We start from the raw sequence: 24507 nt of genomic DNA, 5'->3' as shown, positions 1-24507 counted from the left end.
ATATACACTAACATGCTATATAGGTATATACCTCTGTTTAATTCTAGAGAACAAAAAAAATCTAGAATTTTCTATTCTATTTAATAACAAATTTAATATAATTAGGTTATAAACTTTATAAAACGTGGGAAGAAAAAAATTTCTAAATTAATTAGACAGAAAGTTAATTAATTAAAAATTTGAAAACTAAATTAACTAAAAATTATTATTTAAAATACAATAAATTTAAACTTAGTCCCGCAGTGTACCGCGGGTGAAATCCTAGTATTACTCAAAATGTGGAGTAGTACATATTTTGGAATAGTTTTAAAAGATTGATAACTGTCAAATTAAATAATTAAGTAATTTAAGCAATCAATCAATTCAATACCGTAATCAATGTCTTTAATTGTTTGACTTGATAAAAAATATAGCTAATCTGATGTAGTTTCATTACTTTGCAGCCCTTTTTCTGCAGCCCACCAAAGCCCATTATTCCATGACGGACGGCGTTAGTATGTCTGTTTATAATTCCATTACGATATCCGATTCATAATTTTTGGGTAATTTCTAATTTAAAACCCGACCCATCATGTTTAAAAGTCTTCTTTAACCTTAATGAATTGTCCTCATTCAAATTACGAGAGGGACATTTTCGGACTATATCAAAGTTGTACTTCTCTCTTACTAATATAGGGATTGTGACTAAATATAGTATGTAAAGTTTACAACATATATTGTTGTTATACTTGTATTATTTAAACAAAGGTAAATAAATGAATAATGCTTTTATGGGTGTGGGTAGTCTCTGCCGGGTTTGCAAGTCTCAGCTATAACGCGAGTGCATTCGCAAATATGTCTTTTTCCTTTCACAACACAACGTCCCCCGATATATTTATCTTTTGCACAAGCCACTTTGCACAAATGAAGACCGTTTTTCTTAGTACAAGTCCCTGGCAATGCTTTGCTTGGCTTTCCAAGACACCAATCCCACCCATTGTGTTTCTCTTCCGAACTTCCTAATGGAATCAAGCATCGATCAATCAATAAGATGTATTCAAAACATATTGATTTATATGCATATTGTAATTTTTCCTTCAAAGAAACTTTATTTTTTAGAAGATTTAATATCTCTACTATTAAAAGAAAAACGTTGCCTGAAAAAAACCTTAGTTTTGTAAGAATTTACAATACAATGTCATTGCAATTATGACTAAATTTTCGATTTTTAAAAAGGGTAAAAAGGAAATTTCCAAGCCCATGTAAACGGATAAAGACGTGGATCTAAAATGACCCGGTAATATTGTTTTCGGATCTTATTATTTGATCTTCACCGTTGATTGACTTTGATCATAACCGTTAATTTAAAAACCTAAAAAAGTTTTTCTCTCTCTATGCTCTCTGTCGCCGTCTAAAACATTCTCCTTTGGGTACTACTAACTCCGGACGAAAGCGAAAGATCGAGAGGAAAAGAAGATGAACGTAGTTCAAGGTTTGAAGAGGATCCCTCGCATCAAATTCCCACAGCGACATCTCAACCCTTCAGGTTTTTTTTTTTTTTTGATTTCCTCCAAAAAAATCCTATGTTGAATCTTATATCGTTCTTCGTGTTTACGCTCTTCTCTCAAACCTCTTTTACTTTTTCATCTCTTATAACCAAAATTTTAAAAACTCCCGATGCAATAAGCGGCTGGTTTCTTGATTTGAGGAATCTCGGGAGATCTGGGCACGAAATTTCGCAAGTAGAAGCCTAAACCAAAATTTCGATTTGGAAGGCTTAATTTATCCTGATGAAGAAATCTAAAGAACAGATTTGAAGCAGTTGGCGTAGGAATGATTCCAAGTACAATAAAAAAACATACCGGGTAATCTAAACAACATTTCATATCTGTTATTTTCCTATCATATATATGGTTTTCTCAATATCGATATCGCAGATCATATGCTTTGATGTCCCAGTAAAGAGGCAGTGACTGTGAGAAAGAGAGGCGGAGATAGTAGTAAAGAGATCTGAGATGATTTTGTGATCAATTTGAGGAAGAAGAAGAGATCGACTCCGAACATGAGTCCAGCCTTTAGCCTAAATACGCTTCTGTAAATCTCTCCTTATTCTATCTCACTTAATTTGATATGTTTGTTTCAGTTTTTTTTGTATTTTTCACGGCCAACAATTTTCTTAATCACACGTTGGAATGTTTTCGTATGCAATGGGTTTCTTAAATTCTTCTTGCCTGATGTGATATTCATAAGATTAATGGATTCATAAGTGATAAATCTTATTTGACTAATTTTTGTTGTGGCAATCAGAGAACAATTCCTGTCCTGTGGTAAATAGTAAACTTACCACTTGAGGGAATCAAGGATCTGGGACGTAATTATGTTCAATTGTGAATTTTACTCTCTATGACTTCGTTCAATTTTTGTTTTGTTTGATGATCATTTGATTTTTTTTTCACTTTGTTGCAGGAATGACCATTATCTTTGTCGCTGATGGACAAATCTTTAACTAAATTTTAATCATTGTTATTTTGTTTTCACGGAGGACTCATGATGAGATTGACATAGATACTAGCAACTGTGAGTTTTTCAGCTTTTTAGTTCTCCAATTCTGCAAATTTCTATGACCCTTCCCATTCGATCTAATATAATCATTGATTTTTTACAGAATCAAATTGTTTATATTGATCTTTAAGATCCTTTAGCTTTCTTAAATTTTCAGGTCGCTGATTTGGTGGTCTCCTTATGTGAGACACTGGGTGATTCTTCCTCTATGAAGTGTTTGGCTGAGACACCAAAGAAAAAAAGAACAAATATGACTGAGATGTTGGGTATGGTGCTCAAGCCCTATTTTTGTGAGAAATTAAAAGTGTTTATGTGAATTATTAGAAGAATTTGTGATATCTTCTTGATTTGGTTTGTTTTTTCAGGTGCTACCCATTACTCCATCAAAGTGGCCCAGGTAAACGATTGTTAAACCTTATCCTCATACTTATTTTTAAATGTTAGTCCCTTTTTGCTTAACCTTACAATTTATTTGATTACTGCAGTGGATGCTTCAAACTTCTGGGGCAACCAGTTACATGAATCCATTGGAGAGGACAAATACAGAGAGGGAATGAAGGATGATACAGTAGCTGGTGTCAATGTGAGTCTTCTTTAGGTTTATTAGGTATTGGTGTTTGGTTCTGCTTTAAGTCCATAACAACGGGAAAATAGACAGTTTATTACCTATCCAGGTCCAGTATTATGAAGATGAGTCAACACCTACCGGAACTTGTGGTGTCTATGTTTTTGGTGGAGAAAGGTCAGTTTACAATCAATCTTTATATCTGCTTTTGATTATTCTCTTAATAAGATGTCCTTTTGTTGAGTTGTATTGAGGCGTCTCTCCCTCTTTTGCAGGTTGCTCATTCCAAATCTTTCAGCTGCAATCTGCTTCAAGGTTGAACACCTGCAGAAGCCTGAGAACTGGGCTATGGGTAAAAAAATCTCATCTTCTGACTTTTTTCAAAGCAAAGAGTTTAGTTTATGTGATTTAATAATTTGCTTTTTTCTTTCAATAGCCGGCCAAATGACTACAGGATAATCGGTCTACTCTACCTCAATTCACCATTTCGAACTTTATACAGAAGGTTTTCCGTACCAGCTTCTTCTACCCCTCTCCTCATCAACAAGTGGAAGAGTCGCGTCAGTGCCTAAAGGTCAGTTTGAAACTCCGAGACTGCAGCTCCAGCAGAATCCTTCCTTGGTTCAGATTTCTTCCCTGCCTTGGGATGCCGGTTGGGGATTAGAGGAATGGGTGAGGTAAGCCAATCTGCTGAGATTTAGTGAAACATGTTTTTTTTTTCGGTAATTGGGAAGGCCAATTTCTACTACATTGATTCTTCCTCACGGTACGGTATCACCAGAATCCATTCGGTTGGTACGTGAAGATGGCTGCTAAGTTGAGGTTTGTTTAGTTTTAGCAACCAGGTGGAATCTTATAGAATAGTCATGTGGTCGATGACATCCATTTTGTTTCTCCTTTACGTTCTTTGTTTTTAATTTTGTATTCTTTGTTTTTAATTTTGTGTACCAAATCACTTTGTGTGACCTGTATTTGTTGGGTATATTGTAATTTTCTCTGTTGAACAAATCGACCCTGCACATATTTGGATAAACTAAATTGTTTGATTTCAAACCAAGAAAAAGGAATTGACAATCTGCAACAAGTTTTCATTCTATTAATGTGATTCATTTTTACAATTATATTTTCTGTTTTTTAGTCTTTAGAATTATGGTAAGATTATAATGTTATTTGTCAAATTACTGATGTTACATACTTATATTTGAAATCATGTGTAATTGCGAGTAATTATATAAACTAAATAATAAAAAATGCTGTTGTAAATACGACAACAATAAGTTTTATAATGTACAAAACTCATACTAATTTCTTCTACAAAAAAAAAACATCTCTATATTATTCTTATTTTTTAAAAATTAATATATAAAAATTGTAGAACGGGTTAATTATTTTTTACTTTTATAAGTTAAAATTGAACTTAAATTATTTAAACAAATAATTTATATATATCAATGTCAAAAATGTAAAAAACATGTAAAAAAAATGTAAAAAAAAAATAGTAAATAATTTTTATTAAGATTAAAATTATATTGTTCAACCATTGTTTGTAAAAAACAATAAATCTTACAATTTATGTTGTCTTCTATGTAATTATTTAAAAGAAAACATTTATATACCACAAAAGTTTTGACGGGACGGAACGAGATAGGATGAGACAGGACAGGACGAGACGAGATAACACGGGATAGAAGGGAACGCACAAACACGGGATGAAAGGGGACAGACAGGACATATGTTTTCCGTTCCAAAATAGTTATGTCTAAGTTATACTCCCTCTGTTCCATAAAGATTGATGTTTTGGGATATTTTTTTGTCTCACAAAGATTGATGTCTTGTAAACTTCAAGAAGTAATCATTGAAAATATTTAAAATTTTGAATTGTTATTGGTTTAAAACTAAATAATATCTTTTTAGTTAAAGATAAAAATATATTTAAACTCAGTAATCATTGTTTTCTTAAAATGTGTAATATCCCAAAACATCAATTTTTGTGGGATAGAGGGAGTATATGTGTAATAATCCAAACTAAAAACAAACTAAAATTTTGATATTTGGATTTGGATTTAATACATGTAAGAAAGTTATAAGAAATATTTTGAATATCACATCAAAAGATAGAAAAGATGGACATGGACATGGGCCCACTAAGCAAGGTGAGTTTATGGGCGGGGAGTGGACATGGGCCCACTAAGCATGGTGAATTCGAAACGTTACAATAAGATAGAAAAATTCTGATGGATATATGACGAAAGGGATGGGGCGGGACATGATAAAACAGGATGAGAAGGGACGTGTTACCCATTCCAAAGTAGATACGTTTATGTTACATACGCGTAATAATCCAAGTTAAAACCAAACTGAAATCCGATATTTAGATTTCATACCAATAGTATACAAACACTTACATTATATATTTAAAATTATACAATTATATGAAAATATTTTGCCCATACTACGGCATGGGTTACTACCTAGTTATTTAGGATTTTATTTTCATTTCATAATTTTATTTCACAACTGAAGATAGATTTGAAAATATTGTAACTGTACACCAGATAGTCAGATACCAACAGAAAATAAGAATTTTTATTTTGCTTGTAACAACCATTTTACCATTTTAAAATGAAATATTTCTTATAAAATTAAAGGTTGTAAGTTTGAATAATACAAAACCGTTAGATCTATAATAAACATAAAAGCAAACAATCAACATTTTGTCAGAATTTTAAATTATGGTATATATTACCTTTAGAAATCAACAACAATATCATAAAAAAAAACCCATAAACGAACTACAATTAAACACTTCACCATTTGTTTTTTGTTTTTTTGCCCTTTTAAGTCTTCTTATATTTTACTAAATGAATGCATATGGACATAATGTTCACACTTCAATATATATAGAATTATTATTTCTAAAAAAAGGAGAAGAAAAAGAGGTAATTCGTAAAAAGTGCCTATTAAACAGTTAAATGAAGAGAAACATATAAATTTGATGAATATTATAATTCTGAAATTTTCACGATTGTTTTATGTGTAAATATACCATTTTGACACAAATTTGACAATTAATTGCTAGATTAACACTTCATCCTATCCAATAACTAGAATGACACAATTTTTACATAAAAAGACTAAAAATACAGAAAAAGTTTTTAATTTTTTTTTTTGTAAAAACGAATCCAAAAGATTATAGTATTTAATATTTTTATTTTAAAATATGATTAATAAAAAAATATAAAATTATTAGAAAAGAAAATTTATTAAAATAAAATATGATTTAAAATATAATGTATTATAATAATATTCAAAAAATTATTTATGAAAATATTATGTATAAAGATATGATTTAAAAATATGAAGTTTAAGAATATATAGTTTAAATAAGTTTAAAAAATATAATGTATGAAATTATAACTAAAAAATAATGTATATAAAAAATATTAAAATAAGATTTATGAAAATATAATATAATATATAAAAATATGATGCTAAATGATATATCATGGTTTTTGTGGTTTTTAACCATGATATAAAGAGTCTTTTAGTGTCTTTTTATTTGTTTCTAGATTGTTTTTGAGTCTTTACAGGTTTTTAGCATGAAAGGAGCAAAGTGGAGCAATTTGGATGATTATGGAGCATTTAACCGAAGGAAATCAATTTGGAGTCTGATCCTATGAGGAGCATCGATCGACACCACAAGGGAGCATCGATCGACACTCCTGTCTACCCGACGAGAGAATCACAAAATTGGAAGTTTTACAATTCTGCCCCAAAGTCTTCCAAAATTGCAACATGAGTCTCTGACGTGTTTTAGGACATATATATATAATTTTTAGGTTTTCAAAACCCGGAAGTTGTATTCTAGCAAAGTTTTATTTTTCCTGCAACCCTGAGAGATTTTTGAGAGCTATTGGAGAGAGAGAGATCTGCTTTGAGAGAAGAATTTCTTGAACTCCTTCTTACTCTTTTTAATTTCAATTGCTTATTATTCAGAATCATGTCTTGTTCTTCAATGATCATGTCTGAGTAGTTTGCTTGTTAGGTTCAGGGTTTTTCACAAGGATTTTATGAATTATTAGATCTGATTATTTAGGATTCATTATCTATCTAGATCTTCATCTTAGGTTGTTCTTCATATTAATCCTTGATTGGCCATCTAGAATTAATACTTTAGGAAAATAAATTGATATGAGAATATAATTGATTTTCCTGATAAAACCTTTTGATAAGCAAAATTATTTCTTGCAAAGAGATTTGATTTAATAATTTTGTGAACAATCTAAACCTGATTTTATTGCTGATTTTTAACCTAGAATTTTACAAAGAGATTTGGATTTTCTGGTTTTAAATTTAGATATTATTTGCAGTGAGAACTGATTTAATTTACAAAAGTGTTTAGAGTTCTAGATCTGTTTTTAATTGCTTGAATCCTAATTTATTGATTTATTTAATATTTCATAATTTCCTGAGAAATTCCCTGGACCTAGCTTTTTGATCCATTGAATTTACAACAGTTTTTATTTAATATTTTGCATTGCTTTTTTTTATTTAAATCAATTTGTTTAGCATAATTATAAAACTCTATAATTTATTGTGTAGTCTTGAGTCCTTGTGGAATTCGACCCCTAAGTACTGCATTGATCTCTTAATTTGAGAGAGTAGCTCTGGGGTTAATTTGAGCATATCACTAAACTTTTTAATATGATTTAGGAAAATTAAAATGTATAAAATATTCTTTAAATATATAAATTTAAAAATATGATTCATAATATGATTTATAAAAAATATAATTAATAAAAATATGACTAAAAAAATATAACTTAAAACAAATCTGTTGTCACTATATTTACATTTTACATCTACTAAATTTGTTATCAAACACCAGATTTTTGGAACGAAACAAATGAACTGTCATAACGTAAACAAATCTGCCATAATGATATATGGTGTTTTTATCGGTTTTGAGTCTTTGTTTTCTCTCTTATTTTATACTTTTTATTGAGTCAAAGTGTGTTTTTGGAGTCTTTTAGTCTTTGTCGAGTCTTTATAGGTTTTAGAACACTTTGGAGGAAAATGGAAGAAAACTGAGCAATTCTGGATGCAATCAAGCATATGAGATGGATGTTGGTTCACGTGAAAACCTGCCTACCAGAGGAACCCGCCTGGCTAAGCAACGAAGTCTAACCCGACAACTTTCACGTTAAAATCCGCCTATCTGAGGAACCCACCTGGCTGAGAAGTGAAGTCTAAACCGACAAGTTTTGCGTTAAACCCCGCCTATCTGAGAAACCCGTCTGGCTAAGAAACATAGTCTGAACCGGCAAGTTTCACGTCAAAACCCGCCTACCTGAAAAACTTGTTTGGCTGAGAAATGTCTTGACTAGGCCGTTACCTTTTTTACCTTATTTGGACAACTATATAAATACCTTTTATTTGCTGTGAGAAAAACCGCAAATTTTATTCTACGCTTTCTTTCTTCAACCTGAGACTTTTTGTAAGCCACTCTTTTGGGATTCTAGAGATTCATCCGCATTGACAATTTGGAGAAGATTTCTAAACACTTGCTTATTATTTCTGCAATTTAATCATGTTTTTTTCATCTATGATTTTTGTTTTCTCTTTTGCTATGTGTGAGTAGATCTCCAATTGGGTTTTAGGGTTCCAATTAGGATATTCAATGAATTGATGTTTTAATTATTTATTGGAGTTCTTAATTCTTAGGTTCTTTGATTCACATGATCTTAATGCTAAAATAGGACTGATCACCTTGTTTTAGACTCTAGGTTTTTCTATGCATCAAAAGTGTTCGGTAGAATGCATGAATGAGTGTGAGTTTCTAGCCTGAAAAAGTTGATGTTAGAACGCATTGTGAACTGAATAAACTCGATTGTAATGCAAATTTGGCTAGGAGGTTGCAAATGAAATTTTAGCAAACTAATAGTCAAATTTAGTTTCTCATGCCTTGAAAGAGGGTTAGTCTATTATAGTGTTCATGTTCTAGAACGGTGCTTAATTATCGAATTACATATTTCATTTTTCTCATTAGTCATTGATCTCTGAAATACCCTATGGTCCAATGTTTTAATTTTATAAGCTAATCGATTTTATTTCTTTGCATTTTTATTTAAGAACTTGAAAACCAAACAAACTATCTTTCGTTCGCTTTAGCTATTTATGACTCTCGCAAATATTTAGTGTACCATTGGTCTTTGTGGATTCGATCCCGTATATACTGCCTTGCGGTTAAGTGTATCGGGTAATTACTCGAGCAATCAAGTTGGCAGCGTTGCCGGGGACCAATTGTGTTACCTAGATATTTAGGATTAGTTTATAGTCTATAGCATTTTTATTTACAGTTGTTAACTAAAGCTTTTTCTCTCTTTTTGGTGTTTTCAGGTGTATGACCCGCAGTGCTGGCTCTTCACACCTAGAAGAATATCACGAGAACTTGGGAAAGTTTGAGAAAGAGAATAGGAGAAAAAAATACATGCTGAAATGGCTGATGGTTTAGCTTGTCGAAATGCTGGTAATGTTGGTGGCGAACATCATCAAGATGAACATCATGGAGAGTTTGAGGATGCTCCTCCTGCTGGAAACATTATACCTCCTGCTGATGGAGAGGTTGCTCGAGCAGCTGCGCGCCGAGAAGCTGTCCGCATAGCTGCATTAAACCAAAGAGCAGCACCTCTTCGTCGCACTCTTAGAGACCATGATGCTCCCAATGCAAAGACATTCTAGGGAGGCATCCAACATCCTCCAATACCCATACAAGATTTTGAGATCAAAACGGGACTGTTGACTCGTGTGAAGCAGAATCAATTTCATGGTCTCCCATCTGAAAATCTGGTGTATCACTTGGATAACTTTAGAGGTCCTGAAAGAACTCCACAGTTAAGCGTGCTTATGCTGGAGTAATCCCAGTATGGATGACCTTCCGGGAAGTGGTTGTCGGAACTGTGCGAGTGAGGACAAAGCACAGGAAAAGATCATGTGGTGATTTGTAGGGACGGTAATAAGTCATTAAAGCCTCTCGGACGTAGCAAACCGACCGTCGGATATGGGTGGGCTCACGGGCCTAGTGAGAGGACGTGAGCCCCATTACGGAAAGTGGACCCATGGTTTGGAATTAGACTTGGGGCCCACTGAGTGGTGGCGGTGGGGGCGTTACAGTTGGGAAAATATCACTTGAGACTGGTTCTTCGTCAAGTACTGAGACTGGTTCTTCGTCAAGTACACAGCCAACCGATGAATCTTGGACAGCGAACCATTACCGTTTCGGTCATTAACCCTCATTACGTAATGTAAGTACCACTAGAACTCTAAACAAATAGAAGATACACAGGAGAGATGAGAGGGTTTCCTAAGTAAATCTTCGAGCTGATCAGATTGTGACTGTAACATCCGCGAACCAAATAGTGTGATTTGGGGAGCTTTTCTGGTTCGACCAGATTGAATTAATTTGTCGATTTTGGTTTGGTTGACTTAATTGGATTTTCCCAAACCGAGTATTTAAGGGAAAAAGGTCGATCTAATCGTGTTTAGAGGTTTTGGTCGCCGTTTGCGAAGAGAGAAAAGGAGAGAAAGCTTTTGTAGAAGTTTTCTTGAGTTTTTTAGGAAGATTGCTAGCTGTTCTTGATAGATCTGAAGCTAAGGGTGCATAAGGAGCTTGTTAGGAGTGTGTGGGCATCAGTTTTGAGTCAGAATCTCCTGTAAAAGACGTGAGTGCATGACCATGGCTTATCTAAGCTTGAGAATTCTATGTTTTTTGTGTTTCTTGAGTTGTTTGATTGATTCCTTGCTTCCTTGTGGTCGATTTAGGGTTTTCATGGCCTTATGTGGCGTGTGGAAGAGTTTGGGACGCTTGGGAATCGTTTGGAGGTGGAGATCTGCAATGGAGCGTCAAGGAAGACGATGCTCGACGTTAGTGTCGATCGATACCACTAGTGCGAGGAGGGCTCGGGAATCTGTGGAGTGTCGATTGACACCATGTGAAGGTGTCGGTCGACACAACTAGGGTTTTTGGGAGACGTCGAGTGGGTGTCGGTCGACACCAAGGAGGTGGCGGTCGACACCAGGTTTTCAGTGTCGATCGACACTCGTATGGTATCGGTCGACACAAACCTTCGTTGGTTGATGATTGCTTGCTTCCTGGTTTGATTGTATTTGTTTGATGTTTATTTGACTTGGAATTCTCAAATGCTTGTGTGTGTAGCCCAGTAGATGAGAGGATTGTCTCACTAAGTATTTATGATAATACTTACGCATCTCAATTGTTGTTTGTGATGTGCAGGTAAAGGCAAAGTGTGATTGTGGAATCAAGGCGATGAGGAGAAGAATGTTCTAGAGGCTTGATTGATTGTGGTCTAGCTCTGGTTAGTTTGCTAGAATTGAGTTGATAGAACATTGTAGGATGTTGGAATTTTTTATTTTGCTTGTTTGGTCATTTTATTATTATTGTTGGAATCTTTATTGGTTTATTGGAGTTATTTGGTTATCCGCTGTTGTTGATTGTTGCTAGGTTGTTAGTGGGTATGGGACCACTAGATTATCATTATTATTATTAAAAAAACGGGAAGGGTTGTTTCATTTTGGTATCAGAGCCCTTACAGTTCTAGGTTTGGGATTCACTGTTGCTTTTGCTGTAGGTATTTAGGATTTCATGCTAGAGTTGATTATGTGAGTTAGTCAATTGTGTGTGGCATGAGATCCTAGAACATCCTCTTCGAGCCTGCGTTGTGATTACACGGTGAGTTTTATTCTTGTATTGTCATAACTGTTTCTTTGCTTAGATTGCTGTTCTTGGTGATACAGATGGTTAGAGATGAGGATGTTGTTGGTCGCGGGCGTGGACGTAGTCGTGGTCGTGGACGTTGTTGTGGATGGGGACAGGTTCCCGAGGATAGTGAGAGTGTGACCCAGAGCATGGCGAGTCTGGAGGTGGCATAGTCACAGGTTCATCCTAGAGTGTCTGGAGACCAGGCTGGTTTTGGTGTCCGCAGGGCGGATGGGCCCAGTGTCGGTCACCGTGTTGCCCCGGGAGTTAGGGTTCCAGCGGAGGGTGTTCCAGGTAGGGAGGATGTTCTGATGGGTTTGCTAGCTCAGATTTTGGCACGGCTTCCACCAGCAGTGCCGCCAAAGGTTGGTGGGCAGGTTCCAGCAGTGCCGCCAGAGGTTGGTGGGCAGGTTCCAGCAGTGCTGCCAGGGATTGGTGGGAAGTTTCTAGTGGTGCCGCCAGTGGTTAGTGGACAGGTTCCAGCGGTGCAACCTGTAGTTGGTGTGCATGCAGTTGTGCAGCTGGGGACCGGGGTAGTAACTGCTTCATCTTCTCGTCCTTGGTACACATACCTTCGGAGTCAAGTAAAAATTGACTCCAATTCTCGAACGCTCTTCCCGCCTTGTTCTAAGTTTATGAGCTCGGTCTCCCATCTTTCTCTAGCCTCCGGTGGGAAATATTTCGCTTCGAACTCCCTTCGAAAATCTGTCCATATCGGACACCTATGACCATAGTGTCTCTTCACGCTGTTCCACCAATCTCTTGCATTGTTCTTCAAGTAGTGCTCAACAGCATCTTTCTTGTAGTCTTCTGGGCATCGGGTTGCATCGAAATTATTCTCCAGGTTTTTCAGCCATTGTTCTGCTTTGATCGTGCTTGATCCTTCTCTAAAGGACTTGGTTCCCAAAATTTTCATGATTGCCACGATCTCTAGGAAGCTTGGGGGCTTTGATGCACTTGGGCATGACATTTGTTGTTGCCGGATAAGTGCTAGTATCTCCTGGAATACGGCCATTACAGGTTCTCTGGCTTCACTCTCTGGACGTCTTGTCTCTTCGCGTACTCTCATTCGTCATGACGACATACTCCTTTGCTCGAATGGTTCATGGTCAGCGGATTGCGCTCCCAATGGTGTTTGCCGGGAACTTGACGGCTGTCGAATGGAATTATCATATAGTGGATAAGACCTATCTCCTTCATCGAAAACACCAAATATTCTTCCTCTCATGTATCTTGCTCTTGCTCCAGGACTTGATTGGTATGAGGATTCTTGCGACTCACTTCTTTTGGAACTCGACCTCTCGTCGTTTGATCATCAGTCTTCCTTGATTTTCTCTTTCTCTCGACATCATGTGGATCACCTTCCAACGATTTTTGCCAGTGTTCTCCATCATCACACGGATTATTATCCAATGGTTCTTGCCTTTCCTCCTCGGCATCATATTGATCACCTTCTAATGGTTCTGGCCTTTCTCCTTCGTCCTCAAATTGTTCACCCTCCAATGGATCCCGCCACTCTTCTCCATCAGCTCTTGAATCACCCCACGACCATCCCTCTTCACTTCCCTGATCTGACATCTGCACCAGCATCCAAGGATAAGTCCTAATCCCATCTACCTAAAGTGCACAGGACATACCGGTTTCCTAAAATTGCCTTTGCGACTCAATTAATCGATAAAACATTTGAAAATGTGTGTTCCATGAGCATCATAACCATGCTCTGATACCACCGTTGTAACGCCCCCAAACCGTCCTATGGCCACGAAGGCCAACGGACAGCCACAGAACGCTACGATGGGAACTGCGCCAAGGTGGTCCAGCCTAGGGACGAAAGCTGCAGACTTCCCGACCGGGCCTCCCTAGCACAATTCCGCCCGCGACCGAGACTACTTAGGCTTTGCAACCCTCGCGACCTGGTGCGTTGTGTTGGCCCGGACAAGGCTAGTACCATTTGAAAACCACACAACTTAAAGAAAATAACTTTCATACTTTATTAATTCATAAATGAGTTCAGAAAACATTCATACGAAAATGGCGCCAGGCCTAAGGCCAAAATACGATTACCTTAAATTATTACAAAAACAGCTTGCAAAGGCAATACAACACTACACCGGCTGGCCTAACGTCCTGAGCTCCCCCTAAGGCTTTTCCCCACTAAGGTTACCTGCAAAACAAATTATGGAGTCTTGAGTGCTAATCACTCAGTGAGTTCGGGAACCTAACAAGAACCAAAACCCAACCCCAACCCCAGCAAGCAACACACAACAAGCAAGCTAAAGAATTACATGAAAGCCTAAGCTAACAACATGCAAGACTAAGCTAACTACATGCAATACAAAGCTATCAACATGCAAGACGAAGCTATCAACATGCAAGCCTAAGCAAACAATGCAACACCTAATCAGAGATAGCAATGCGGAAGATAGTGAGCTAAGCAAACTAATCTAGCAAGCAATCAAACAATTAAGCAAGCAAGCAATAAAAGCAATAAAGCAATTAAACAAGCAAGCAAGCAAGCAATAACAACAACTACAATAAACTTGAATAAAAGAAAATTTATATTAAATTAGTCTTTTAAACAAGTTTTAGTTATGGGTCCGGTATGCTTCCTCTCCTTAACAACTCCGTGAACACCCGCGCTGCAGCCACAAAGGCACGCAACCGGAACTTCACTCAAGCTACACCGTCGTGTAGACAGCTGCGGCCAGGGTAGCGAGCCCAGTAACCTCTGAGCTCTTCGTCCCCAGACCCTACAACTTACGCCATGGATTACATGGACGCGGCTGTATGCTGTACGGAAATCATGAGGATAGCCATACCAAGTCTTACTATGCTAGCCGGAATTTCTCGCGACTACGCATTAAGACCTATAACAATTGATACCTTGAGTTTTTATGGTTTTTAAGCTCATAAGTTTACAAGTATCGTTACCAATTTTTAAGCTCTCCGGCACTAGAACCTGTGTACGGGCATTTCACCTCACGCACGGTCTAGTACCGAGACTAACCTCTTAGCAAGTGTAACTGAACAAGAAATTCAAGCAAGAAAATCAAGTAAAATGCAACTACGCTAACGCTACATGCAAGCCTAAGTAACTAGAGGAAATATCTAGAGACTAAGCGCTAAACATGCAACCAACTAACACAAACATGCAAGCCTAAGAAACTAGAGGAATATCTAGAGACTAAGCGCTAAGCATACAAACAACTCTAACATGCAAAGCACACATCAGTCATGCAACATGCAAACCTACGAATCTAGAAAAATGTCTAGAGGCTAAGCTATGCACACAACAATACTAACATGCAATCCTAAGAAACTAGAGGAATACCTAGAGACTAAGCACTAAGCATACAAACAACCCTAACACAAACATGCAAACCTAAGAAACTAGAGGAATATCTAGAGACTAAGCACTAAGCATGCGAACCACTAGTATTAACATGCAACTTAAGAAACTAGAGGTAATCTAGAGACTAAGCGCTAAATACTAACTTGCAATGCACTCAAACAAACATGCAACAACAAACAAGCAACTAAGAAACTAGAATGAAATCTAGAGACTAAGAGCTAGACACAACCACACACTAACATGCAAGGAAACAAGAAACGAGGCTTAACTACCTAGAACTTGGACTAGAAGAAAAGAAACGAATCTACCCCAAAATGCCTAGATTTCACAAAAAAAATCCTAAGCAAAAATCAACTAAAACCCCACCTATCATGTACCATAATACATGCTTCGAGACTCACCTAGACTTGGCTGAAAGAATCGACTCTAACAGACTTCTAGTCCTAGTTAGCTATGCTGAACGGCCTAAGCAGACGCGGCTAACTACTCGCGGAAGAGAAAAACTCATAAAGAAAGAACTCTCTATCTAACCCTCTAACTTCTTCCTAACACTCTCTAACTCTCTCTAACTTTCGCTTATTTTCTCTAAGGGTGGAATGAACGAAATGGCTCCTAAGGCTCTCTATTTATAGTGGAAAGTGTGAGTTTGGGCGATTCTACCGGCCAATGCATGGCGAGCAAATCTTTTCCTTTGGTCCACGAAATTTCTTGGTGGAAACACACAAGACTTGTGATATGCTCAAATTTAACCCTGAGCTACTCTCTCAAATTAAGAGATCAATTGTAGTACTTAGGGATCAAATCCACAAGAACTCAAGATTCACACAATAGATTTAATAATCTTTTAATTATGCTAAATCAAAATATTAATTTAAAAACAATGCAGAAACATAATTAAAAGGTGTTGTAAATTCAGGAATTAAAAACGCTAGGTCTTGGGAAATTCTCAGGAAATCATGAAAAATCAAATCAATTAATTAAACAAGCAGGATTCAACAATTAAGCACCGTTCTTAAACTCTAAACACAATTGTAAAATAAATCAGTTCTCAATGCAAATATTATCAAAATTTAAAACCCGAAAATCCAAATCTCTTTGCGAAATTCAAGTTAAAAATCAGCAATAAAATAAAGTTTAGATAAGTTCACAAAATTACTAAATCAAATCTCTTTGCAAGAAGTAATTTTGCTAACCAAAGGTTTTTGTCAAGAAAATCAATTATATTCTCATATCAATCAATAATTCTAAGATCTAAATCCAGATGACTAATCAAAGATCTAGCATTAAGAACAACCTATGGTGAAGAACAAGAAAGATAATAAATCCAAACAATTCATCAATCTAACAATCCATGAAATCCTTAATGAGAAACCCTAAACCTAACAAGCAGATCTACTCAGACATAATCAATGAAACACAAATCATATTCTGAATAAATTTCATTAAGAGATTAAAAGAAGTAGAAAAGGAGTTCTGAATCTTCTATGGAAGGAGTCTTGATTCTTCTCTCCAAAAACTCTTTAAGGCCCTGTTCGTTTCGTCATCGCAGGCGGCAGCGGCAGTGGCAGCGACAGCGTCAAACGTTACCGCAGGTTGTTGTTCGTTTCTTCGCCGCTATCTCTGCGGCTGACGCCGCCGCAGCCGCAAGTATGTTGTTCGTTTTATTAATATTGCCGCTGCCGCAACCGCTGGTTTTTTGTTCGTTTTGCTGACGCTGCGGCAATTTTACACTCAATTCTTATCTTATATTTGTAAATTTGTATCATTATATTTTAAATCAAAAAATTGTAATTTAAGTCTTTTACAACCAGAAAATATTTTTAATTTTAGCTGGTAATAATTTTCAGTTAGATATATAGTTATAACAACATATTTTTGTGATAAACCATGAGCTAAATTAAAACAAAAATAATAACCCAAAACATTGGACGAAAAGTAATACATCTGTTCCGCTATTTTATTCTTCTTCTCAAGAGCTTCGGTCCGTTTTATAACAGCTTCAACAGCCATATCTTTCTCCCTACGCCTTTTTTTTGCTCTTGAACTTCCAACTTGGGTTTGTGTTTCTCTACTGGTGCTGGCATATCTTTGTCAACAGAATCAACTTCATCATCATCATCTCCATCCACTGTAGAATTTAAACTAGCTTCTCCAGTTTGAGCGCTCCATCCTTCAGCTCCAGTAACTACTACCAAACGGAATTCTTCTTCAAACACATCCATATTAGCAATCATTTTGCTTCTAAATTTTCTTGCTGCAGGCCATTCCTATAAAGCAAAAACAAAGGAGTGTTAGATACTACTAAACTGCGAAGAGACTGTGATCAAAAGAACAAGCATATATAGCATAAACAAGTACCTCTATCTGTTGCTTCCACCAATCATCTGACATCTCCAACCTTCTCATATCATCATACCGAGCCTCAGGCCTCTTATGAGTTAACGTTCTAAAGGTGGCATACTTTTTCTTACACGAATCATACTTATTCTTAAAATGAGGGATCCATTTGTTAAATCCCCTCTTAAATTTCTCTTCAAACTTCTTCATGATGGTATCTTTCCCAGTTTGATTCATTCCTACACTTGTTCTATTTCCTTTTTTTCTCTCATCTGCATAAAGTTGAAAGAATAATCGAGTTTCATCATCCGTCCAACTCTAAAACGATGCATAAGAAAATATGAAACCACAACCACTAAGATCAAAACCAAACACTAAGATAAAAGCCAAAACACTTACATCTTTAGACATCTTCTTTCTCAAAACACTTTTTTAACCTGAGAAATCATCAAAAGCCAAACAAACAAGTGTTAAACATAAGTAGTTGCATCTTTGATCAGATCTCTCTTGAGAAACACAATAAAAAAAAACATCCCACGAAATCTGAAAGAGTAAAACCATGCTAACCCAACAACTAAAAGAAGCAAACATATACATGATTAGCTACAGAATCAAGAGATGATCACAAGCGAGTTCATCATCAGAAACAATCTAATCTAAAGACCGGATTAAAGCATTTCTAAGAAAACTTGGCTTGAACAAGACTTGGTAACACGTAAGACTTGTATCACAATAGCATAACTTGAATCTAAGATCCTTTTATGATCACCGGTCCTTTTAAGATATTTGCAGAATTATCAAATCACAGAGACGGATCAATCGATCTAATACCTTATGTTGTGTTGCAACCGTTTGTGAGCACGACCACGAGGCTTCTTATGTTGTGTTGCAACCGTTTGTGAGCACGACCATGAAGCTTCTGCAAACTGTCTAGTTTCAGAGCCTCAACAATCACACTGCATCATAAGAATAACAAAAAGAGCAGCAAAAAAAAGAGTCTTTTAGAAAAGACAGAGAGAGAGAGAGAGAGAGAGAGAGAATGAGAGAGAGAGAGAGAGAGAGAGAGAATGAGAGAGAGAGAGAATGCGAGAAGCAGAGTACAACAATGGAGATGATGAGTCTCAACTAGAAACAACCAAGCGGCACCACTTACTAACAAAAGTATCATCACAGGGCTTTAAATCTAACCAAAAAAACAACAACATACAACTACTTATGATTCACAATTCACAACATACAACTACAACATACAATTCACAACATACAACATACAAAAAACGAACCGTAGTTACCATTGCAATAAACGAGTAGTAGCAACAAAAAAACGAGTAGTAGCAACAAACAAAAAAACGAACCGTAGTTACCATTGCAATGAACGAGTAGTAGCAGCAAAGGAATGGATTCATATCAGACCAATACACACACATCAGCCATTGCCAATAACATTAACAAGGGACTTAAGTTAAGCTACAACATTTAACACTAGACAGTTCGTTTGCTAGCAGGTGGTCCTCCTCTAGCAAATTGACCAATATAAGTAAAAATTAAACACATTACAGCTTCACTCTAACAAATCGATGTAAGAAACAAGATAAACCCAAGTAAAGTCAAAGAGAGAGAAAGAAGAAACCCTTATATTGCTAACCCATTGAATCTTAACCTACTGGGTATCGATTGATTTCAGTGAGAGTGAACTAAATCATGCTAACCCAATGAATCTTAACCCTTATCATGCTAACCCAACAATTCAAATCCCAAATTAAGTCATGTAGTGAAGCAAAAAACCAATATACATGGATATAGAGAAGGAATTAGAGAGAGACGAAGAAACTCACAGACTGGGAGAGAGATATGGATACTGGAGAGAGATAGAGCAGATCGGAGCTTTGTCGTAAAAGAAGAAGCTAAGGCGGAGCTTGGCTGAGCTTCGCCGTGAAGAGAGACAGAGAAGGAGCTTCACCGTGAAGGGAGACTGAAAAGAACAAAGAGCTTTGTCGCGAAGAAGATGAAGCTTTAGGGTTAGGTATATGTGTGATTTCTCAAAAATAATAAGGTTATAATTGTCATATACCATATATAACGCTGTGTTTTAGTCGCAGACGCTAAATTAAACCAACGTCTAAATATTTTTGTCGGAAGACGCTGTGTTTGTCGCTGCGTTTTGACGCAGGTACTTGCGGCTACATAAGGAACAACAATACTTGTGTCTACCGCAGACGCATGTACGTGCGGTAACCAAACGAACAGCCCCAATATCTCTCAGGGTTTTCTCTCTAAAAGTTGCAGGAAAAATAAAGCTTACGTCTAAACAATGACCTAGAAAACCTATTTATATTCCTAAAACAGGTCCAGGTACTAATGATGCAAATATGAAAAACTTTGGGGCAGCTTTGTAAATCTGTAAAACTTGTTGAGAAAACTTCCAATTTCTTCTTTGGCTCTGCATCGACCGATGCTGATGTTGTGTCGATCGATGCTTACTTCTGAATTCGTCTCTCAACTTCGTAGCTCAGGCTCAATGCTTGATTAAGCTTCAAATCTTCCTATTTAGCTCCATTATGCTCTCATCCATGTTAAATCCTATAAAGACTCAAAAAAATACCAAAAATACTCTATAAATAAGACTTATATCATGGCTAAAAACACCTAAAAACCAGGATATATCAACTTGGCTAAAGAATGTCCTCTTCTTGCCACAAAAATATTATGTGGAGACATGCATTACTTGGCTAAAGAATGTCCTCTTCTTGCCACAAAAATATTTGGTGGAGACATGCATTACTTGGCTAAAGAAACACCTTATTTCTCCTTTGTCTCCCACCTTTATTTGCATGCAATTTGATTGGCCAATTTTTGAGAAAACATAATGATTATATTTCTCATTTTTTGCATGAAATCTGATTGGTCAATTAAGGAAGACAAAAGCTCCTTAATTTCCCGATTCTTGTCGGCTCGGCCAGTGAAACTACGGTGCAGTCGACGGTTTGTGGTGCGGCACGGTCTCGAGCGATCTGCGGCACGTCTCGGATTGATTCTTCGGTACGTCTCGGACTTCTCTTGTGGTAAGTCTCAGATGTCTCTGCAGTAAGACACGAACAGTTCTGCGGTACAGCACGAACGGTTCTGCGGTACGTCTCAACTCTGCGGTACGCGGTACTGTCCACGGTATGCGGTACAGTACCATCAGCCATCTCTCGGCCATCTCTCGAACCATCCACATTCTCTCGGACATCTCTTTGGCAATTTTTCTCCCTTCCTTCCTTTCCTTCTTTCCAAGACCTTTCCAGGTCCTTTGGTCATGAGTTTATATTTTGAATTTTACCCAGTGGTGAGGGTCACTACAGTGGTGGTGGTCAGTCCTTCGGTGCAGTCGAAGCGGTGTCAGCTGCATTCTCTTCCTAGGAAGGATGGAAAGCCTGCACATGGGCAGAAGCGGAAGTATGATGCTACGTAGAGATCGGGGTCTGGTAGTGCGAGATGCTTTGGGTGTGGTAGCATGGACCACAAGTTGGCCAACTATACGCAGAGGGGTGAGCAGCGGGCAGTGACAGAGAAGCGGGCAGATACCCGAGTGTGTTACCACTGCAGGGAGACGGGACATATCAAGCCTCGTTGTCCCAAGTTGCAGCAGATGGCAGTAGTATCGGTGCAGGCTGGTGGGCAGCCAGGAGTGCAGCTGGGTGTGCATCCGGCGGGATGGATCGAGCCGACATCGCAGGTGTACTCGACTGTGGATACCGGTGGCACCAGTGCAGGAGCGATCAAAGGTATAATTTCGGAGACTCAGACTTGGCCAATTCAATAGTTCAGATTTATGTTTGTTTTGCTTGTGATTGAATGTTAGGTTCTCAACACATGAGATTTTTGTAGGGACCTTGTAGGTGGGCGGGTTTATGTCCCACTTTCTATTTGACTCTGGAGCAACCCATTGCTTCATTACCCCGAAGTGCGCCGAGAGCGCTAGCATCAGAGGGGATCCCGGTGAGAGAATGGGCGTTGTCAGGGTTGTAGCATGGAAGTTCCTGAGAGTCTTTGGTCAAGTGAGAGATGTGGATATTCAGATTGCAGGGGAGTCAAGGCCGACAGATTTGATTATCAGTCTGGTGGAGCTGTATGATGTGATTCTGGGTATGGATTGGTTGCATTGTCATAGGGTGCATCTGGACTGTTACAGGGGCAGAGTGGAAAGTTAGTAGAGCTGCGGCGAAATGCTTAGCTGGATTAATCATGTCTCATTCTGAGATGCTCTCTAAAGTATATCAAGAGGTATATCTTTTTTTCTGTAATGATTGAGACGATTTTATCTTTTGATGATAGGACTGTACAAGAATCACTTTCTTGAAGAGATTTTCTTTCTTTTTACTTTTTGATTAAACAAGAAACAAGAATCTACAGTAGTCTTTATTGTTCAGGAGTTCAGTAATTAGTCTCTTCTTGTGTAGGCCTGCCTGGAACTAATTGATAGATTTAAGGAAAGGGAGGAAAATGTGAAGGTATGTAAAATAAATAATACTTTCTTTTGCATTGCTACATGGTCGCTGATCTGATATCCTGAGGTACTATTGTTACAGATGGATGTATTCAACACATTCAATGATCTGTTACGGCAGACAGGAAATGTTACGAAAGGTCAAACTGACACCAATGAATCAAGGCAAATGTTCTGAAATCCTTTCACTCGAACATTATGGACGTTCTGTCACTACCGAAACCCTGCTAACTAAATATGTACCTTTTGTTGATGCAGTCCAAATTGGCTACTAAAGCAAGAAGTCTCAAAGATTGTGAAATCCATTAATAGGCAACTGCGGGAAAAGTCTGTTAAGACAAAGGTATGAAAGTGTTAAACATTCTTTTTTGCATGGTTCCTCTTTTATATATTCATGTAGGTTAAGACAAAGATGTTTGACTTTCCTCTGCTTTGTTTTAGTGGAAAAAACTTGACCATCAATGGTTGGCTTCTTAATTCCCTTCTTGACATCAAACTCCATCTTGAAGTGCTCACCATGCTCTATTCTAATCTTGCCTTGCTTCACCTCAACCACAGCACCTACTATTGCCAAGAACGGTCTCCCTAGGATCAGTGGATCGTCTAGCTCCTTATCCATACCAAGGATCATGAAATCAGTAGGGATTTCCACCCTTCCAATCCTGAGAGGCAAATTTTCCAAGATCCCAATCGGATGTCTGATTGTTCAATCAGCTAGAACCAAATACAGACTACTTGGTTTAAAATTGCTAAAACCCAACTTGTTGGCAACTGGCAGTGGCATGATGCTGACTGAAGCTCCAAGGTCGCACAAGCAATTCTTGAAAATCTGAAGTCCTATCGAGCATGGCAAAGTAAAAGAGCCAGGATCTTCCAATTTTTCCTCGATTCGCAGCTCAGGATCTAAGCACACTCCACTCCTGAGAATCTCAAACCCAATCTCCTTGACAGCTTCCTTAACCTCACTCTCCAGCCGAGCTGCCTCCTTGGCAGATTCCTATTGAAGTTCGTGTGGTGGTAAAAGCTTAGGAGGTGGAGCTTTACGTTTGGCCATACGCTCTGCAAGCTCTAATTTACATGTTTTAAGCATCCTTTTTTGTCCATATTTTGCATTGTTTATACCTTTATCTTAGCATTTTTAGATCACTAACTGTAGGAATTCACATTTAGGGTGTTGCATTCTTGCATTTGCATGTTTTGGACGAAAACAGGTACTTTAGAGCCTAAAATGGGGAGAAACAAGGTTAAATCCGAGCATGTACCCGAAGGAGCTATTAAGCAGGAAGAACAATTTGAACCCCAACCTGATCGAAGAGGATCCAAGAGAAGGAAGAACAACCCGAAGACCTACCCGAGGAGTAACACGAGCTCATCCTCGTGCACCCCATCGAGCAGACCCTCAGGCAGGACTAGGAAGCTAGGTTAAATGGGTTTCCATATATAAACCCCCCTCTTCTTCCTCTTGCCCTAGCACGCCGCAAACCCTCAAACCAGAGAGCGAGAGCATCTGAGAGAGATCTTGAGCGACTCAAACACTTTTCTATCTTTGTTAGGATTTATTTTACTTCTTTTTGCTATCCTTTTAGATTTCTAATTTGTACTCTTCTCTTCTACTTTATATTTTAATACAATGCAATTTTCGTTTATCTATGCTTTTATGTTTTCTGCAATGAAATCTGAGTAGTGGAACAAAGTTTCTAGGGATGGGATAGACGATTTTGTGTTCTTGATCGATTAGGATGTCTTAGCTTGTTTGTTTATGTTTTATAAATTCCTTTCTAGGTTGGTGTTCTTAATGCTATCAACAAACCGAGAGGGTGAGATTAGATCTTGGGTGTTTTACCACGGAGAGGTGTAGATGAAATGCTTGAATCAATCAATGCTAGAGATTTTACTCACTTAGCCTAAGAAATTAGATGTGTAAGGAGTTTATTGACAATAATGAATCAGTTTTTATTGCCTGCTTGGTCATGTTTCCCCAACGAGAGTTGGGTAGGGAAGTGATTACGGTTGATTGTTTCTATCACGAGAGTGTTTTAACAAGATTTTAGAGATTCATTGTCTAAGGAATATTTGCTTGAGGCATGTAGGACATATGTACTGGTCAGGAACACTTAGGAGTCGATTACCCCCATCCTTAGGAGCTTTCATATTTTAATTTTTTACATTTTTATTCATCACTCGATCCCTTACCCGAACTGGTACTCGATCACCAGCTTCGTGTAACCCCTCGAGCTGTTCATACTCATCTTGCTTACCCGATCCTGTACTCGAATGCTTGCATCGAGTGTTTAGGTCGTGTGGTTCTTGTTTATTTGCTTTCTTTTATTTCTTTTAGGATTGTTAGATCAAAACCATTTCTTGCCTGGCTTGACTTGCATTGTTCTGAACATATCTTATCTGCTATCATAACAACCATTTGGATTGATAACCCTTTGTACTACAAC

At 37.4% G+C, this 24507-nt stretch overlaps 2 long non-coding RNA genes and 1 pseudogene across 7 annotated transcripts; 2 read left to right on the top strand and 1 right to left on the bottom strand.

Annotated features, from left to right (window-relative positions):
* Positions 1–1373: 1373 nt before the first annotated feature.
* On the top strand, positions 1374–4114 carry LOC104723565 (uncharacterized). Of its 6 annotated transcripts, none has more exons than XR_015567426.1 (11): positions 1374–1525; positions 1667–1844; positions 1939–2073; positions 2446–2556; positions 2699–2807; positions 2907–2938; positions 3027–3124; positions 3216–3283; positions 3382–3458; positions 3543–3783; positions 3888–4114. It is a non-coding gene; the product is annotated as an uncharacterized LOC104723565 (long non-coding RNA). The 6 variants fall into 6 exon arrangements; XR_015567427.1 differs by having other exon boundaries at positions 2682–2807; XR_015567423.1 differs by having other exon boundaries at positions 1917–2073.
* Positions 4115–13106: 8992 nt separating this feature from the next.
* On the bottom strand, positions 13107–17982 carry LOC147937766 (uncharacterized; annotated as a pseudogene).
* Positions 17983–22025: 4043 nt separating this feature from the next.
* LOC147937765 (uncharacterized) lies at positions 22026–22189 on the top strand. The gene is made up of 2 exons (XR_015565998.1): positions 22026–22064; positions 22143–22189. It is a non-coding gene; the product is annotated as an uncharacterized LOC147937765 (long non-coding RNA).
* Positions 22190–24507: the final 2318 nt, after the last annotated feature.

Source organism: Camelina sativa, chromosome 9 (assembly GCF_030686135.1).
Source record: "Camelina sativa cultivar CO46 ecotype springtype chromosome 9, ASM3068613v1".
Classification (NCBI taxonomy): domain Eukaryota; kingdom Viridiplantae; phylum Streptophyta; class Magnoliopsida; order Brassicales; family Brassicaceae; genus Camelina; species Camelina sativa.
This window is presented reverse-complemented; position numbering and strand designations above follow the sequence as displayed.